The 18010-nt window shown below is 32.8% G+C and overlaps 1 protein-coding gene across 2 annotated transcripts in view; it reads left to right on the forward strand.

Annotated features, from left to right (window-relative positions):
• The first annotated feature begins 17954 nt into the window (after positions 1-17954).
• The window catches only part of LOC147078888 (aminopeptidase N), a 57539-nt gene continuing 57483 nt past the window's right edge, over positions 17955-18010 (forward strand). For both annotated transcript variants that reach the window (XM_085951131.1, XM_085951141.1), the window contains exon 1: positions 17955-18005. The gene's annotated coding sequence lies outside the window, so the exon portion shown is untranslated. The remainder of the gene's footprint in view (positions 18006-18010) is intronic.

Raw genomic sequence — 18010 nt, forward strand, 5'->3', positions numbered from 1 at the left:
GAATATCTTTTGTAGTCTGTTTTTTGTTAATATAGTAAAGTTTTATCTGCGAGACAGGGTAAACAAGAAGTTGGGAAAAGTTTTTTTAGTGTAAAAAAAATATCGGGAAAATGCCAGGCAGTCTCTCCGTCTAGTCCGGAAGAAAAACAAAATCTTGAAGACTGACTTCTAGGTAAACATTTTGCAGCATCATTGACTATTTTATTTTCAATTCTTTGCGTTTGTATTTATGTAGGCAGATAACTTTTCAATTAACGACTTTTCCAGGTCGCTCGTGTAGGTATTTTGCAAGGCTACTTACATTTTACAGACATTGTGAAGTAAATGCCTACAGATATTTTTTTATGATTTTTCATTTGATTTTCTTTACACGTAAGTATTGTTTCCAGGTAGATGGCCATAGCGATGACGAATACTGTGTATTAGAAATAAACGATTGTAATATACAGCCGAACTTGGTTATTACGATCACGGAAATAGCTAGATCTCGGATGTAATGAGGAAACATTAGTTGACATTTTAGTTTATGATTTTTTCCATACATTTATTCACTTTTATAACGAGCTACTTCTCGGGTATACCGAGCAAAACTGTTAAGAGCGTTCTTCAGTGAAAAGGCAAATAATTTTCAGCAATAGGTGGGGCATAATTTTGCACGCGTTGCCATTCGGAGAGCGATAGTCGACCTGTGAGCACGTCAATTTATTTTGTGATGGCGTCGGAGGAAATAATTCTTAAATCGTGTAAAGATGACTAAAAAACGTTACGTCAATGAATGTATTATTATTATTACTTAAATAACAATAATAACATTAAATGGACGCATGTTGAATTTTTATGACAAATTATGTTTTGTTCGTCACGCGCCGTTTGCACAATCTGCGCGTCGTGTAGTCACGATAGTTTTAGACCATGCCTCAGGTGAAGTATCTATAGCCTTAATGTGTCCATCGTTTAAAAACAGCATTTTCGACCCTAAGCAATAAAGTCCAACCGGGCAGTTAACTAGACCGATGCCGCCGGGATCGGATTACGTGTTGGTTTTTTGGCGTTTTGGCCAACAACATTGATAAAATATCCACGCATATGGTTGAAATTTCATGTAAAAATCCAAACTTTGTCAAGTCAGTAGGTACCTACCAGCGCCGGCGGCTCAGCACTTCATTACAATAAACAACTTCTTTTGTGGTTTATGAATGCCATGCTTGTTTCGGGGATTTTTACGATGGTTTACAGATTTTTTATTTGTGGCGCGAAAAATGTTATATAACGAAATAACGAGTAATGCTTATACCAAGCAAATTCAGTCGGTCCCATCTTCCTCGTAATAACCAAGTTCGACTGTAATATAAAAAAAAAACAATATAATATTTTTAGGCATATATTATATTAAAGGCAAAGGCAAAAACTCCATACTAGGCAATTATCTAAAGCCTACCTTCTAAGAAAAATAGACTAAAGACAATATTATAAAGTAAAAAAATAAACAGAACTACGTGTCGTCAGAATTTAATTTACGTAAAAAATAGCGACAGCGCCATCTGTTTTCAACTATTTTATTTATACAATTATTTCGTTAGGAATTCAGATACATTTTGTATGACCATCAGGTCACGTAACCTTAGTTCCGTCTATCAAAATGTATTCAATACGGTAGGCTAAAAAGGAGAAGTTTATAAATTTGTCTATTTAGCGGGCTTAGGGTGTTCATGTGGGCGTTTAGTGCCCATTGTGCACCACTGTATGACGGCATTTGGCGACATGTCCAACCCATTGCCATTTCACCTGCTTATCGACCTATATCACATCGTTTACTCTTGCCTGCTTCCTTATCCATTGGTTTCTTTTCCGATCTTTCCGCGTTATGCACCAACATGCACGTTTCCATGCCACATTGCGCTACTCGTAATTTTTGGATGTCTCTTACATTAAGAAGCAATGTTTCATACGGCTACGTGAGCATTGGCAGCACACATATACATTGAAAACTAGGGTTTGTAATACCGGTATTTTAAAACCGGTATTCAATTATTTATCAATACAAAAAAAACGGTTTAAAAAAATCCAAAATACCGGTATTTTTGGTATTAAGAAAGCATACACATTTATGTTTTTCGAAAATGAATTTAATGTTATTTTTTCATTACTACTAATATATTGTATATTCAATTTAGTGCATAAGATTAATGCTGCCAAAACGCAAATATATTGATAGTTATGTAGATAGTATGTACATTTAACAAATGTTTAATTTGAGAGAGATTTTACTGTATCCGGTATCATCTGGTTTACAGTATTTGTAAAAATTAGTAGTTCTAAAATATTGTGATCTATACATAATAAAATGATCAGCATTATAAATGTAGGTAGGTATTTAGGTTAGGTTAGGCTGCTATAAAATAGTGTTTGAAAAAGATTTTAATAGCTATAATATTATTGATAGGTCCTTATTTTTTCTATAATATATTTTGACGAACACCGGTATTAATACCGGTATTCAATAAGAAATACCGATATTGATATATTCATTCGGTATTGCAATCCCTATTGAAAACTTTACACTTATTGGCGAGTCACTTTTGATGATACTATTCATGCGTTCAAAATGCACTCCATGCCAGTTTGGTTCTTGCTTGTTTTGTGAGAGCAATCTCGTCATGCAGGCCACATATTTTTAATCATATTTTTCTTTTGATTTTCGATATAAGATTGTTTATTATTGAGATTATGAGAACACTGTTTATTTCCGATCCCTTCAAATATTTGTTTTCAGATCACATTAACCATTATATGTTTCAAATGAATTGCAGTTTTTTATCTGAAATTACTGTCAATACAATCTCTTTGTGTTTTTTTTCCATTTCATACAGTATAATGACATTAAGTAGTAATTTTGCCATTACAAAGATTTATTATTATGCAGCACATTGACATATTATAATGCTGTCTATACCTGGGTGATTGGCAGATTGATACAATATGTGCGTCATAAACAATATTTCAAACAATGTGTTTCGCTTTTTATGGGTCGATATACTTGAAATATTGACCTTGAAGATGAAAATAAAGAATAAGACCCAATTTTTTTATATTACTTAGTATCAAAAAAACATGTTTATTTTACAAATTTCTTAGCGCGCCGTACCTACGCAGGCTTTCATTATTTTCATTTTGGATACCCGAAATTAATTTGCGACACTAATAAACTACGTATTCAACACCAAATTTACGCTATTATGTTTTTAAATTTTCACTTTTTAACACGAGTACAATCTATACAGTACACCCTATTCTATGTATGAAGATTGAAATAATTTACTTTATTGGTAAACATTTCACAGCAGTGTTAATATTTTTTATACATAGATACATAATATGAACGTATTTTTAAATAATGTTTTTGTATATTATTTTCAGCGAATACATAACGTCACCTCAATACTACAACTAGATAACTCTGATTTGGTAATTGTTGGGAAAATGAAATTTAAGCTTTACTTGATAAATCTAGACTAAAATTATTAATGAACTATTTTTTTAACCACCCACGGTGGCCGCGCGGCTTAAGGCTATACCTCAATTGAGGCATGGTCTAAAAAGATCGTGGCTAGGCGATGCGCGGATTTCGGGTCGCGGGTGCAAATGACGCATGCAAAACGAAATATTATTTGTCATATAAATCCAACACGCGTCCATTTAATGTTCTGTTTATTGTTCTATTAGTAACAATAATAATATATTCATTGACATGTTTTCTTTTTCAAGTGAATGGGTAACGTTTTTAGTCATCTTTACACGATTTAAGAATTAATACCTCCGTCGCCATCACAAAACAAATTTACGTGTTCCCAGCTCGACGTCAAGTCCAAAATTTCGTCGCGCTTATAGTTGAAAATTATTTGCCGTTTCACTGATGTATCGTCTTAAGCGTTGGACTATCACGCCGTGGGTCCCAGGTTCGAATCCTGGGTCTGGCAAGTACAGATAATGTTTTTCAATTTGTGTGTGAGTCAAGGTGTGGACCTAATAGGTTGAGCAAGTGGCTGACATCCATTTCTCGTAAAAAACAAAATCTGTTAATACAAACCTCTACCCTGTGGAGGCCCATATGATCCTATTAGGATCGGAAATGGTTGGATTGTTTTTTATTCAACGAATAATTCACAAGATTTAAGAATGTAACATTCTAATTATTGAACATATCTACATAATTTTGAAAACACTTTTGAGAAAATATATTATAATCAATAGAAAAACCCATTTTGAAAAAAGTAAGATACCCCCCAGGAATCGAACATGTATCTCTCGGGTATCGCGCCACCGCACTTAGGCTACTATACTAAAGTAATCTTTAATTAGTTAGAGGAGTATTAAAAGGCTTTTAATACTCATTGAAGCGTTTTCCAAATTGAGCTACTTTGTCTTTTAAATCAAAGTAGGTATTACTTTAACTACTAACAGACGTCACAGGTCACTCCAAGATTTTTTGTCAATTGTAGCTCAATTTGGAAAACGCAGTGGGTACGTATAAATAAGCATTATGTTTAATTTAAATTATATAGGTCGGTCCTTAGGTTTTATGTGTCACATAATATCATCGCACTGACCTTATCAGGTGGCGGGAGAAGCCGCGCCGCGAACCGCTGATTTTGATCGATTTACAGTCATTTTACAATGTTTGATACCATTGTAGCGAGATAATGCCTCATCTGACCGGAGCAAAGAACCAAATTAAGTAATACTTAAATATTCTGGAACTTAATTATTAATTTTTAAACTTTTTAATAGAATACTTATAAATATTTTCCCCTATGAAAAACTGCTCGGCACGTCACACAGTCAAAAAAAAATATTTGGCAAATTTTGGCACGCGTATGTTAAAAGGTTCGCCAACCCTGATATAATGCGTTTGTTCCAGTTGAAGAATGATAATAAAGAGTGTAGTATATCACTGCCAGTTTTGATACTGGCTAGTAGATCACAACCTACTTGAAGTTGGACATACCTACCTGTAATATTGTTTACTACTTTTTACAAAATTTATGTTGGTATGCGGACAAATGTTTTTTGAACTAATCTCAACTAAAATTCACCTACGTACAGTGACGTCCCGTGGGGGTAGGCAGATTGACCGTCGCTCGGGGGCGGCAGTTACTCGAAAGGCGGCAAATCGAAGAAAATCATTTAGAATATATAGAAATAGCTACCTAAACTTAGCAATAACGAAAATATCTTTCCATTAAGGGCGGATGTGCTCAGCGTGGGTCAAAATTGAGCTTTTTTTCTATTTTCAAAGCATGCTCCTGGACATACCTTAAACGTTGTAGATAATCTATTTATATAATTTTGAAGCCTTATTATCCTTTATATTTATTTTAAACATTTGATGACTGCACAAAGTATTTTTGTTACATAAAATAGTATTCTTTTAAACCTCTCGCTCTAATGTTTTAGAATATAGTCATATTTCAGTACATAAATGTGCAGTGGTGTTAAGATTTTTTACATTTATTAATTTTTAAACGCATTTATAAAACCATCAGTATAATTTATATCGACATTATTATACTTAGTGAAATATTTACTAGAAAAAAATATATTGATAATCTTTGTGATCCCAAATTTGACAAGAATTAGGCATTTTATTATTCAAAAAATGGGCAAGATTAACACATTTGAAGATAATTATAAAGATACTATTATAAGCTATGTCTTTGACTATTTAATTGTGATAAACATTCTACGAATAATGATTGCTTTATAATAATTATTGACCTAAGAATAAGATAGTGTTTTTTTGAAATACGCCATTTCTTTTGGCAATCCCCAGTGGTTAAGCTACAACATACAGCCGTAGCCATAAATTGACAAATCATAATTGAAGTAGGTAGTAAAATGATGTTAACGCGCGTGTTTGTACATGTACCTAACCGATTTTTTTAACGGTTTTCTTAGATATTGGACTCATGCAAGGATGATAAAAAATGAGGCGGCATTTTGGCGTAGTCTAGGGGCGGCATTTTATCTAGGGACGTCACTGCCTACGTAGGATCGTTTGATTACATTTATTTATTCATACTACATATGCACAACATTTAACAATATTGGATTCTTATATAATAAACAGTTTTGAAAAATATTAGGAACACACCTATTAGAAAAAAACTTTTTCAACCCTCACATCTTTCACTATACGGATAAGTGTTCTTGTCCATTAAGCTACCGATCTACTCATGCGAATAAATATTAATAGCTGAGTTATTAATTGAGGTCTTTAAAATTCTTTTAAAATTTGTGAATATTTTTGACTGTCAATATTAAATTCTGCGAATCCTTGCCTTGTAATCTTCATAGTAAATAATATTATTTTGATTTCTGCGTTCTAATAACCGTCATGAAATCACTAAAAATATTGATATTACTGTATATATTTTTAATGATTTCTTGATGGTTATTAAAATGAAGAAATCAACATATTTTAAAATCGCTTTGAAAATTCAATCATTGGCAGGTTATGGTAAATGAAATTTATTACCACAGGATATAAATTATTTAATTAACTTATGAATAGTTAGTTCTAGATTCATAATATCATTAAACAAATTAAATGATAAATATATCACACTTTAATATTTAAACAAAACAGGTCACTTTTACTATATTTCAGAGAAAATAATATTCTCTTGTACTACAGCGCTATCTTTTGTGGTTGTTTATAATCAGACTGGTGTAGGAAATAAATGCACTCTACATGATATACGGAAAAGTTGTGTACTTTAAAAAACTCTCGCTAGATTGAGCTGAATGGAAAATTAGGAAAAATCTGTGGAAATTGAATTAACGACTATTAATTATTGTTAATCTTTTCTTACAAATAAAGAGCACATGGGAAAAATGACGAAAAAAATTAAAATCAGTTTTGTGATATAATATATTTCCATGTGTTAACTGACGGTAGGTAGGTACTTGATGAAAAATGCATTCGAATTTTATTCAAATTGATAATTATTCTTATCGATCCAGGATTTGCCTTTAAGCATATTCATGCTCTGCATATGTATGTGTACATAATATTACTAATTTAAGTACGATTGTTTGTTCAAAATTTCACATTTCGTAGACAAAAAAGGAGATACCCTGAAATATATAATAATATTAAGTTAACAATAGAAAATTCGCATTGTTGCCTATAATATGCGTAAAAGTGGCCCAGTGGAATCGACTCTACTGAACTAGTAAATTTTCCGTGCAAAGTGGGCGGCGAAAGCTCATTTTTTGCCTCCCCAGAAAAGTAGTAACTTTAGACTTATCTCCCTTTTCTTTTACAGTTTTTATTCCATAATTTTCCAGAAGATAACGATAACGATAAAAATTTCCCACTGATTGTGAAGTTTCAAGTTGAAAAAAAGCGTAATATAATATCCACAGCTACCTAGTGTCACTGACTTACGCTATTATTCTGTCATCTACCTCTCATTTCTACCGCGGATCCTCGCACTTTCCAAGGTAAATACCTTTACCCAGATATTCCGTACTTCAATGCTAGTGATGAAAACCTGGTCTGCAGCTATAACCATCAGTATATTGCTCACTTATACATCGCTCCAACCTAATGTACCTACAACTGATTATCATGCGTGCTTGGCTTAAAGCTAGCCTTTCAAAATTAGCGACAAATACATACGACAGCGATTGATAGGTGTACTGCATATATATATAGTGTAAAAAATATGTTTATCGACTGTTTGTTTCGCCGAATTTGAATCTTTAGCTAAACTATTTTAATTGTTAGGACCGTTAGTGTCTGGTTGTGTCATTTGCGTCCCGATGTCCAGTCTTTTATACATGGCAACGACCTCATTGTGTGGGCGCCAGATTGACAGCATAAGATAATCTGTGGTTGATTTTGATTGGAAGGAAAGATTCTGTCAGTCCTTAAACAATGACGTCCTTAAAATGTCGCAAACTTTAAAGGCAGACTTGAAATGCGATATCCTTTTTATTTTCAGTCTCAAATTATTGTAAGCAATTTTGCTGGGTACCTACCCACCCACCTATTTTATTAGCCATCGTTTACCTACTGAAGATTAGAGCATTTCCACCAAACATATCTTCCAACAGTGATGCTTTAAGTAGGTACGCGAAGGTCTGATGCCCTATTGTGTTTTTTCCCCTGTACGATAAGCCACCGTTGGGTATTGAAATACAAAATTAAAAACTAGAATAGGTGACCAGTGCGTCTATTCTATACACAACGGCTATTGGGGGCTATCGATTGTAGTTTATAATATTTATGTATGGAGGTATTATAATTGTTACAATAAGTTAGCCGTATAAACTGTCTATCTCGCTCTAAAAGTTAACACAACCAAGAGAGGGGCTGTTAAAACATAGCACTTTTTGACAGCTTGGACGGTTTACTTATTGTAACAATTAACCACCTCAATTCATAAATATCATAAATTACCGTCGATAGCCACCATGTGTATAGAATAGCTTTGCAGGATTTTAATGCTTTCATTTGTTATTTTTTAAAACTAAGATGTCAGCACTTTTTAATGAAGTAGATTAATGAAAAACCGCCATTGCTCTCAAACGTCGTAATATTCATATCAATTCCTTCATTATTGTCACCATTTATAATTTGCCGCCCCTAAGTAACGGATGGCCTGCCCACATCCAGGAGATGCCACTGTCCTTAAATTAAGTAATTTATTATGGACCCGATCCGGCTTCATTATTTGTAGTAAATTTCTTAAACGTTGGATGTTGTTTTTGTTTGCTACAGTGTCATACTGAGTATTAGATTATTATAATGCATTGTGAAATAACGCTACTGTCGTCACGTATCTAAGTGAGCTCGTCCTACTGAATTCTTGTGATCGACCCTCTCATCTCCTGACCGTTCTCAATCTGAGAACAAAAATTAACAACACACATTGTAACTTATACTGTGGCAATTCAAAATTAACGTTCCACTTTTTTTAAATCTCACCCGATGTCATATCGCTTCTTGTCATCTGAACGAAGATCGTTTTAGTCAGGCATCTTAGCATAAAAAATGTGAACCAGTCTCAGAGACATGTGATATATAGAGAGGGCCTATTTTTCGGCAAATGAAGCCGTTTTTCTAGCGTATAACGCATAATAGAACAACGATTTTATTATTATCAACTTAACTATGAAACGTTATACCATCGTGATGCTTCTCAGTCATCATCATCATCAGGGGCGCCACAACCCGGTGTGGGTCCTGGCCTTCACCAACAGCTCCCTCCACCTGTCCCTATCCAGTGTGGCCGCTTTCCAATTCGGTACCCCTAGAATACGGCAGTCACTGGCAGCTCCATCCAACCAGTGAATCTTTGGTCTGCCTCTTCTACGCCCTATTGGATTGCTGGACATCACTCTCTTTGCCGGTTCATTGTCATTTACACGGTGCACATGACCTAGCCATCGCAGTCTCCCAATCTTAATTGATTGAACTGCGCTGAAATCTTCGTACAGCCCGTAGAGCTCAGCAATATATCTTCTCTTCCAATTAGAGCCGTCCTTGATTGGTCCATATACGACGGAGAATTTTTTTTTCAAAGATGTTCAGGGCTCGTTCATTATGCAGAGTTAATTCAATTCAATTTATTTAATTTTTTTACAATTTTTTTTTTAACATATTGTGTACATTACAAATTATAAGTTTAAGACGTTCACAACATGACATTTAGAAACAAAGATATATAAATATAACAGTATTACATAAAATAAGAGATAGATGAGTAATTAAATTAGATATGTACAAGGAAGTACACCGGATGAGTTAAGCAGACCCTATTTTAAGAATTTATAAAACAACGTCCACCTAAACTCATTCTCACGTAGGTGGAATATATCAACACCCGAAGCAATTTCGTTGAACATAGTTATCGCCCTCCCAATTGGCATTACCAGTGGCAGGTTGGTTCTGCACCTTGGGAGAATAAACAACTGATGGTCTCTATTTCTATGATAGTTATCAGGGACACACAGGTCAACACTACCCAGAATGGTAGAGTTCTCATTTATACCTCGTATAAGTCGAAAAAAATACGTAGCTAAATAAAGATTTCTTCTAAATTGAAGATCTTGGCATAAAAACATCAAATGTCCACTTTTTTCCATTTTCATTTTATTGCATTTCTATATTCCCTGTGTATGATTACATACAACTGTGCAAAGATATATTTAAAAAAAAAATCATAAGTCCCTCAAATCTGCTCTCAAAAATATGCCACTTTTCTAAAAACCGCAATAGTCCAGGCATTTTTGTGTAAAAACAGCAAAGGTCCAGTAGTTCTACACTTTTATCACCAGGCGGCGTTAGTAATGTTAGTATACATTCCATACAATTTAGTGTCTGAGCTGTCAAATAATCCTTGATTCGTTTAATCATTGCTTTTTATAACGTTTTCTAATGATTGTTTTTATATTTTATCATAGATATTACTAGCATAGATATCTGAAAGGTCTCGAAAGAGAAAAAATAACAAAACCATGCAACGTTTTTACCAAATAACGGTGACTTTCATTATTGTTCAGTTGGATGCAATAAGGAAAATTCTGGGCCCTTCATTATAAAATCTAGAGACCGGAGAAAAAGATTTTTTTAATATGAAATATAGGTTAAAACTTTGGCATTTTTCGGTAAAAATTTGTAGGCTAGTTATAATGTACAAACTAGACCAGGCTAGTAAGGGAGAAGTGCTTTGCGAACATTTCAGTTTCTCTCTAGGCTGTGGGATAGATTCAATGTAGTGAATAAAAATCAAATGCAAGTCACGATTGCATTTAAAACAACATATAGTGGATTAGTTCCATTGAAAGGAGCTAAATAAAAAAATATTTTTAAATTACTCGTAGTTAAATATTTACAAAACCCAATAAATGTATCGTTTAACTTGCTGATAGTGATGGTGTCAGACGAGGCTAATCGGTTTTCTTTTTTCGTGTTAACTATCAATTTATGGTGGAAATCCATTGTGTTAATGATTTAATTTAAAAAAACACATTATTTTAGTACTTATTCTACTTTTAATAAATAAATCTGAATAGGTTTCGTCCGCCTTAGAGGGACATTTTCAACTGTTGAAAACAGTTGGCAGAAAAACAGAGGCGGACGAAACCGGTCCAGATTTATTTAATAAAAGTGGAATAAGTAGATACTAAAAAATGTGTTTTATTAAATTAAATCAACAATAATAATATGAAGCTAATCAGTATAAACCCGCACATGATTAAAACATTTTTTCAAATATTTAATTCTTGATTTTTTAGAAACATTGAAGTCGTTTGTTAATTGGTAAATAATATGTCCAAACCTTATTAAAAGTTGTATTATGATTAAAAATTAACAGAAATATATATTTTTTATTTTATTTAATAAAATTATAGTTTTAGTCATACTATTTACATTTCGATCATTTCAATTTTGCAATAAAAACAACAAATGTCCAAAAATTGTGTAAAAACAGCAAATGTCACACTCATTCTTTTTTAAATATCTATTTAACCGAAATAAATTTAATATTTTTTTTACATTCATATAGTGCATATACGGTTTCTCTATAATTTCTCATTGTCAGATTAATAAATTTTTTTTTGACAACCAAGATATTATGTTTTTACCCTCTCCTGAAAAAAAAGTGTTTTGTGACATTTGCTGTTTTTATGCCAAGATCTTCAATTGCAGACTGCAGTATGTAAGCGTGCCTAAGAGAAAGTCAGTTGGATAAAGCCACGGATAGTATCCATACAACCTCAAGTAAATGAGTCTCAAGAATTTCTTCTGTACCCTCTCCACCATAAAGCCATACTTCAACTGATGCGGTGCCCAAACAGTAGACCCCACTCTCAAGTCTGCTTCGAACTAAAGAATTAAATAAAAGTTTTAATACCGTAACATCTGAAAAGACCCGGGAAGTACGCATGACGAAGCCCAACATTTTAACCGCTTTGTTACAAATGGTAACTATATGGCTAATAAATGTCAGTTTACTCTCAAACGTAATGCCAAGATCCCTTACAGATGATATTCGTGACAGAACTCTGCCATGCATCGAGTATTGAAAAAACAACACTTTTGAGGCTCTGGTAAACGATAAAATATTGCATTTATCAATATTGAATTCTAGTTTGTTACGCCTACCCCAATTTAATATATTATCTATATCAAGTTGGAGCCGACGACAATCGTCCAAGGTGACAACTTCCAAAAAGAGTTTCAAGTAATCAGCGAACAACAAAAACATAGCATTTTTTATTACCAATGCTATGTCATTTATAAAAATCGTGAACAGCAACGGCCCTAAGTTTGAGAGCTGGGGGACACCAGAAAATGTGTAAAAGGTCTGTGACTGATAAAGGCCGTACGATACGTATCAATTGTTGACGGTTCCTAAAATAACTTCCGAATAGCTTCAAAAATCGATCCGACAATCCAATATGTTGGAGTTTTTCCATCAGGATGTCATGAACAGTCAACCTGGTGGCCTCTATCCAGTGCCGATGACACATAATCGGTAAATACCATCAGGTTAATTTCCGATGCAAAGGTGAGCATTGGCTTTACAAGTGTCTTGTAAAGAGTGCTTTTAGTTCGGCGAGATAGTATGCGGGACTTAAAATGTCTTAACAGGCCAAGTAGCATTTATTCGCAGACATGATTCTCTTGTTGATCTCTTCTGTAATATCATAATGTCGAGTTAAAAGAGATCCAAGGTATATGAAACTGTAGACCGTATCAAACTTGTATGCACCAATATCTAACTTTGGTGCGCCTTCTCGTGGTGTGACATAGACAGGCATGTATTTAGGTTTTGCCTCGTTTATTTTTGATGCTTCTCAGTACGACTACCAAATTTAAACACAACATAGTTAACCATTATATTATGTTCTATTAAAATAGCTAAACATAATTACCACTAACTTTATATTTAACATAAAAACAATAAATTTCAGCAACACGACTTGCTTGCAGTTTTTAAATGCATGTAATCAGTCAAATCATTTTTTTCCGGCGACGTTTTCAATTTTTTTAAATTCAGCCGTAGAAATTCTATCTTACTCTAACGCATAGAGCGGAGATATAAGCATGCCGAATGCTTTCACACTCGCACTTATGGTTCGTTTTCGTTCAGGTCTTGGAACCAGTCTCAGAGTAATGATATAGAACCAGTGAACTCAGAAATAATAGGAACTGAAATACCTAACCGGTGTGGAGAAACAGGCGACCGATTTCGAGTGTGGAAGAATATGGGATAAACTTAAACTCGTGTCAAGAATACGCTTGTGTTTTGTTCTGACAACTGCTCTCGTTTTATGCAGTGATGCTCATTCAATATTGGTGTATTTGAAGGTTTAAATGCACACTATTGTACGTCTATAATGTGTGGTTCATTTTAGTAGGACACTCACGCATTCAAAACCCTGGGTCAAAATGTAGTGTATTGGGATATAGCCTATCGGAATTATATTTATTAATCTGTTTTGTGATGGTAACATACCAGATAAAAGCACTTAGTGTTAGTATTTAGGGCCATAGTTTTTAATTTTTGGTAGGAATCACTTCCCCTAGTGGCCATCTTGTGTTTTATAGCGGCCATCTTAAAATATACCCATATTACCAATATTCTATCTTAGGATTACAATCTATACCTACATTTTCACTTTAGATGCTTAGCCGCGTGAGGTTTCTTCAGTGTGGTTCTGATCAATTTAAATACTAAGTAAAAACGACATTGCACACTTTTCCCGTAGTTTGCTTAGAGTTTGCCGCAAACTCACGTGACGTGATAATAATGTGTTTATAGTTCTATGGCTGATTTTTGTGAGATTTATAGTATGCTCGATTTTATGTAGGTACCTAAATAATTTGATTGAAATATTTTTAGATACTTAGTTCTCTCAATTCAATCTTTTTACTTACCACCTCACTCCTATTTGGAGAAGATTTTGATCGATGCTCTGGTTATAATCACTGAAAAACAACATGCCATAATATGCGGGATTCAAACTACGATCAGTATTGATAATTTTATATATGTACATGATCGGTATTTGGGTTTCCAGCTGATGGAATAGGACAGACTTGTACAGTTATATTTAACAAACTTAAGTAGATAATGATATTTTAACATTAGTTACTATCCATAAAGAGCTTGCGCCCAATACGGCAGCTAGACGTTGCAACACGTATCAAAGGTTGGTGGGTGTATAGGTACTATCTGGGTATAGAAAAAAGCGGTGGTACTGCTGCGGAAGTAATAAGGTGAGTTAAGGTATGCGTGAAGATACACGGAGAAGAAAGGATTACTGGGCTAAGCTCACCTACCTAGAGATCTCAGGAATTATCGAGAAATAACCAGAAAAGGTCGACAAAGTAAATTATTATTTCTCGAGAAATCATCAATAAAACTTTCGAGACGTTGTCACTTCTAGGCTAAGTTGCCAACCACAACCGGAATTTAAAGATAAACTGAATGGAATTTTGGCAGGAAGAGGTAATTTTGTAATAATGTTAATTATCGAGAAAACAAACATTCTTGATTTCGAGAAATGAAAAAAAGTCGAGAAATCACACGCTCTACAGTCTACACCTACACCCACCGGCCGTTACGACGTATTTCATTGATACCTACATGACATAGGTGTTGACTCCGTCTCTATAACGAGACGTACACGTCACTGCAACCGTTTCTGGAACTAAAACCGTTGCTATTGCAAAACATGCAAAATGCACGTGACGTAATCCTGTGATCGCATACAGCGCCATGACGTAGATGTCAATATATAGAACTATATAGGTGACAATAAATAGAAAACTTTCTTACAATTTTTTTTAAAATTTTAAAGTCAGAATCGGAACTTACTCAGCCGCCTCATTAAGGTCTATCGCTTATCAGGGTAAAATTGAGGATTATATTATTATTATTTCTTTATGATATTATAATATAGTTGAGCTTTTGCGTACTTGAATCCGATTTACCCTGCTATCCCCGGTCATTGTTGGCGATGAATTGACGCATCACGACCATCCGTCCTCTCAATGGATGCGCTATTGTTCAACTCTTGACTCCTCTTTCCTTCTCTGGCTTAGCTGTTACCCTCTGCTCTCATTCGATCCTGCCAAACAAACAAACTGGCTACCTATCCCTGATTAAATGATTGCCTCAATTTTATGAAGAGTATAATTTTTAACGAGATGCGAATCTGTAATATTTACAAACATGGTGAACAGAATATATAATTTTATATAATATTATTGTATACAAACTCATATTTAATTATATTTTGTCTTCCTGAAATTGTACAACATTAAAAATTAATTTACAGGGTTCGAAATGGTAAACATGCTAAAATTATAAAAATGTATACACATATCGAGGATCGATGGAAATGTCAATATTGTCAACGAGCCCGCGAAGCTGTATTGCCATATTATGGAAATGTTTACTGGGTATACTTTATACTTTTGTGCATTAAAGTATAAAATAAATATGACAAATTATTTAGCTCATGATAATTATTAATTTATAATTATTAAATTTATATGGTACCGTTTGTACATTTTTACACCTATTCACAATTTGAAAATTTTAAATTAATTATCGGGGAGGGAATCAAAATTTAAAAGTTGGCAACATTAGTCACGGTATGACGCGTATTACGTAAGCAACGTGACGTCACTATTTAACGGTCTCTATTTAGGTTTATGCATGCAAATTTGCATTAAATAGCTTGAATGCAGTTTGCTGTTATGTGCATACGCCAGTAAGATTTTCACATATCTCTTCAGGTAGTTCTTACTTTTCCCTATATTATAGTAATGACAAAACTATCAATTGCCACTATATAATATAAAATCGGAAAAATGTTCAATATTACCGAATGTTGTTTCCACGTACTTAAAAATAAAATTGTGTTGGTAAAATACATCATGGGATTAATATATGTGATATAATGAATGGTTAAATATGTACTGTAAAACGGGGTGAATAGGAATGACGTGGAGATAGGAACAGTTCCCGAAAAAAAATCAGAGTGTTACAATTGCCAAAATGCTACAATATGTATGAAAAATTATGTTTCTTTATTAAATTTAATGATGTTTTTAATTCAAATTTGCATTTTTTTTATTTGATGTTCCCATTCACCATGCATTTCGCTGGTTAATAGGAACAGACCATAATAATTTTTGGAAACTATCTATAGCGAGTGAATAATGAGTATTTCCATTCACCAAATACAACTTTTGGCAAGCGAATTTAGCTTTTCAGTAATCCAGCATATAAGATTTAAATTGTATATGAAATCTCAAAACGTTCCTATTCACCACGTTTTACTGTACCTACGTTATTTTATTTTAATTTATAATAATTTTATTTATTTATAAAAACAGTAGTTATAATAAAAATGTTATTCGTCTGAAATTAAAGGAAATAGGTACAGGAATAAAATATAAAATACAATAACATTGATAACTATTATTAATTATGTATTTAACTTATAAATTATGACTACTTATATGTTTAAATTATACAATCTCATGTACCATTGAGGTAGATTAAATAAAAATTAGTCTAAAATACTTAAACACATTTTCATAACATTTATATTACTGTTTGTAGATGAATGCCTTGTTAAGACGTATTTATTATACTACATATTAATATAAACTTAATTGTAAAATTATGGTAGATACTTCCATAAATGAAAATGTATTAAGTATATTATTTTTATAAGTACTATACATTGTTTTTTTTTTAAATTATAAATACATACTTCATACATTCATAAATCGACTGTGACAAATATATATATATTAATTTAATTGGTTAACAATTGACGTAAAATTGACTACATAGAGTAAAATAATTTTTGTGGATTTTTTAATAATATTAAAATTTACAAAATGTTTCTTTCGTTGATAGAAACTTCGGTTGTAATGCCATTATCAAGGAGATGTCAATAAACAATTCATCAAAGTATGAGGTTACTGGCAAAAGTTGGTAAGTCTCGAAATCATCTTATGAAGTAATTTCAATTAGAAGTTCGTCATCTAAAATCAGGCAAAATGCTAATTGATTTGTGCTTTATGTGGATGTTCTATATATCGGATGTTCATGATTTTTTTAAGCATACATATTTATATATAGACATATAATCCGTTATTAACTCTAAATACCTAAATTATCGACGTATACCATTATTCTCAAATATAAAATATATCTCATACAAAAAGAAACACGTCTGTTCTATCTGGATATAATATGTATTCATATTATTATTTTATCTTAAAAAATAATAAGCTTGGTAAGAATTTATCAAGCAGTAAATAAATAACGGCATATATCTTATTATAATAATGATAATGCTGTTATAACACAAATCGCACCATCGCAACTAAACTGCCACAATCCAAAAAACCTCAAACAGAGAAAATCAGCTTTGAATTTTTTACCTTTAGTATTTTTGTACTGTGTTTTTGAAATATGTTTAGATATTGAATGAAGTTTTGACTTGAATTTGATGACTTTGAGATATGAAATTTTCGGTACATATACTATGAACGATGTACAATGAAACGTAATAATTAACTCAAAACACGTAAATTTTGACTTGTGGCGTTTAGTTGCGAGGGTGCGAAATATCTATTGATTCACAAAAACAACTATATGACGTGTGAAATGTATTAAGTAATAATATTATACTATTGTTATTTTGGATTAAAAGATGAATAAATGGAGTATTTATTGGTCACATCATTTTTTTTATATTATAATAGATATACTTAAGAATATTTTTATTTATTAAATTATATTATAATATATGGATAGACATATTTTGACATCACTGTATATAGGAGGCACTGATTGAACGGAATATGCAAATTAGAATCGTTTATATGAGAACACTGCTTCATCACTAGGTCACCAGCCACCGCTGATACTGCCGCTGCGAATCCATACTCTCAGGTATT

This window comes from Rhyacophila brunnea, unplaced genomic scaffold (assembly GCF_057557595.1).
Source record: "Rhyacophila brunnea isolate RB1 unplaced genomic scaffold, BYU_Rbru_1.0 scaffold_10, whole genome shotgun sequence".
Taxonomy (NCBI): Eukaryota; Metazoa; Arthropoda; class Insecta; order Trichoptera; family Rhyacophilidae; genus Rhyacophila; species Rhyacophila brunnea.